Source organism: Hoplias malabaricus, chromosome 9, assembly GCF_029633855.1.
Source record: "Hoplias malabaricus isolate fHopMal1 chromosome 9, fHopMal1.hap1, whole genome shotgun sequence".
NCBI lineage: Eukaryota > Metazoa > Chordata > Actinopteri > Characiformes > Erythrinidae > Hoplias > Hoplias malabaricus.
Window position 1 is genome coordinate 3,810,132 of NC_089808.1, and position 3,270 is coordinate 3,813,401.

General features: G+C 45.1%; 1 pseudogene; it reads left to right on the forward strand.

Annotated features, from left to right (window-relative positions):
- Positions 1 to 817: 817 nt before the first annotated feature.
- LOC136707918 (U2 spliceosomal RNA) lies at positions 818 to 1,018 on the forward strand (annotated as a pseudogene).
- Positions 1,019 to 3,270: the final 2,252 nt, after the last annotated feature.

Below are 3,270 nucleotides of genomic sequence, written 5' to 3' on the forward strand. Positions count from 1 at the left end.
ATTTGGAGAATGCTAAAAAGGACAATGAGGTAACTAACAGAACGGAAGTGATGTCATGACGGTTGTAGAGAGAGAGCGCCCCTAGTGTCTGATGCCTGTTTTGATGGCTTAATGACCAAAATGAAGGGGGTGTTGGTGTTTGGAGGGGATTTAGACTTGTTGAATCATGGTTGTTCTTTTCATATCAAATAAGGATTAAGTCCCCAAAGTCTTCCTTGTGTCTCAGATTTCTGATTGAGAACTGGTTGAGTTGAATTCCAAGATAAAGCAGTATTTGGGAGGAATTAGTTTGAAAAACAAAGTATTAGAGTAAACAAGTAATAATTTGTGTGGAGTCAGTCTTTGAAAATGAATGGACTTGAATGGTGTAGTGGTCACGCTCTTTGCTAGAGGGCAGCATTGCTAACACATAGGGTCCTAGATGAGCAGTCCTGAAACTGCAGCCTCTGGTTCTGCAAGCATATATTACCATGCTGATGTTCCTGGTAAACACTACAACTAATGAATGCGTTTGTGTAATGCTTAGCTGTGAGTGTATCCAGTTCAGTAGGTTACTGTATGTTTAAAGCACCATAAAGTCCCCTGAGGTAAAACAAGGCAGTTTTAAATATGCAGAAGCAGTGCATCATGGGAGGTCACATTTTCACGGTTTCAATTCATAATTGAAATTAGCTGAAATGTCTGTGCAGCCTGTAAATGAGTAACATTTAATTTCATGTTTGTGAGCATTAAAAACAATGAGTGGCGACAAACACTTTACCTTTCTTGTGCTTTGAATCTGAGATAATGACCTGGCTTCTTGTTTCTTTTTTCTGGTATCGCTTCTCGGCCTTTTGGCTAAGATCAAGTGTAGTATCTGTTCTTATCAGTTTTCTTTTTCATCCTTCCTTTTTAGCCTATTTATTTGGTTTTTAAAGGAACTTCATTTTTAGGTTGTGTTTTAAGCCACCAGGTGCCTCCAAGCATGTCGGCTGCTCGTGCCGGCGTGCGGAGGCACCACAGTGTGCGCCTATTATTTAGAGAAGTTGAGGGAAGGATCCTGGGGATGTCTCGTTTAGACTTCTCCAGGAAACTAATTCAAGGAGCCCTCAACTTCTCACCAAATGACCTGAATTGCCTCTTGACTCTGCCTGGAAACAAAGGTTTCGATGTTAGCTTCCGCACTGCTTCCTTGTTGAAAGATTTCTGGATTAGATATGAAAGTGTAAAGGAACAGTTCTCTATGTTTAAACTGGAAAAACTCTCTGATGATTCCCTGAAAGTGGTAATTGTTAGAATGTTTAATGAAACCGTCGATAGAGAAGACATTATAACATGGCTTGAAAGATATTGCACGGTGAGAGACCTACCGGTTAAGGTATTGGACGAGGACGGCATTTGGAACTGCTCGTGGAGAGTTCCCATTAAACAGTGGGAAGACCCGAGCAGTTACCTAGGCCTCCGCCAAATACCATCAGTGATCGTGTTGGGCGAAAACCGTGGCTACATTTTTTATCAAGGTATGCCCAAACTTTGTCGCAAATGTAACAAGTTTGGGCACCTTGCCGAAGCGTGCCAGGAGATCATATGTGGGAAGTGCAGAGAAATTGGGCACACGTATGAGGAGTGTCCCAATGGCAAAAGGTGCAACCTCTGTGGAGAGTCTAACCATCTTTACAGGGATTGCCCCAAGTCCTTTGCCAACAGAGTTAAAGCTAATAGAATGGCCGCCAGGGCCCAACCACAGGAGGAGGAGGAGAAGGAGAGAGAGGAGGATTTGGGCGCTGAAGTTTTGGAGGGAAATTCAAATCCTCCTCCGGCTTCAGGGATTGGCCAAGAACGAGAGGGCGGAGCTAACAAGCAGGCAGAGTCAGAGCAGGTGCTGGAAGCTCCTCCCTCCCCACCAGGACATGGAAAATCACAGAGAGTGGAGCAAGAGGAGGAGGAGGACTTTTCGTCTTCCACCTCCTCTTTGATAACGGTTCCAGAGGTGAGTGTGGCTTCCAGCGGGAGTGAACCAATGGTTGCACTCCCAGAGATACAGATGTGCAAGAGACCCGCGGAGTCTCCTCTGTCTGTTTTGGCAGAGAAGAAACAGCGGGCTAGACAGGATCCGGGCAGTTCCTCATCAGAAGGCCCGGATCGGTCGTGGCCTGGTGGATCTCCCAATGAGGTGTCCTTCTTGCATTTCCATCTGAAAACATCCACGCCTAAGGTCCCACAAGAGCAATGCTCTGTGGGCCCAGAAGCCAGGGACACCAGCAAACCTCCTATCCTCAGAAAAGTGAGGATAAAGGAGGAGCAGGTGTCACAGGAAATCGGGTGATTTTAACTGTCTTTTAAAGTTTTAATGCCTCAGTAGTCCTTTTTTAAATTGAGTTTTACAATGTGTACCTGTTTTTTAAACCATATTGCTCATGGCTCTCACCATCTCAACTATAAATGTTAGAAGTGTGAGAGCCCCTACTAGAGCAGAGAGCGTCTTGTCCCTTTTAAAAGACATAAAGTCAGATGTTTTTTTATTGCAAGAGTGTGCTTTGCCATTTATGAAAACTTACAGAGATTGGGAGCAGCGGTGGTCTGCCGGTCCCTCTCTCTGGAGTGGCTCACACTATAACAGAGCAGACGGCGTCGCCATTTTAATTAAAAACCCCCATATTTCGGTGAAGGGCAGCACAGTGGTGAGAGACGGACGGGCTCTTTTAGCAAATCTGACTTTTTTAGGGACGGATTTTAGCATTTTGAATGTATATGGTTTTAATGATAAAAACGACAGGTACGACCTTTTAGAAGACCTGCAGCCCCACATGCTAGGGAGGGTTCCTTTTATAATGGGAGGGGATTTTAATTGTGTTTTATCAAGAAAAGACAGGAAGAATGTAGGGGAAGATTTTAAATCAGACAAAGCATCAGTTTTATTGCAGGGGCTATTAAAAGATTTTAAACTAGTCGACTGCTTCAGAAAAGTGCATCCAGTGGAGGAGGGCTTCACCTGGTACAGTGGTGATGGTGCCCGAGCCTCCCGCATCGACTATGTTTTTACAAGAGACTGCCCACCAACTGATGCTACATTGACCCCTGTGTTCTTTTCCGATCACGTTCTGCTGTCCAGCACCCTGTCCTTCCCCACTGGTGTGACTGTAGGGGGAGGGCTGTGGAGGCTGAACTGTTCCCTGTTACAAGATGAAGACATAGTCCAGAGTTACAGGGGACAGTACAGTCTCTGGCAGACCCTCCAAGACTTGTTTGATTCACGGACACAGTGGTGGGTGATGGTTAAAGACAGGACGA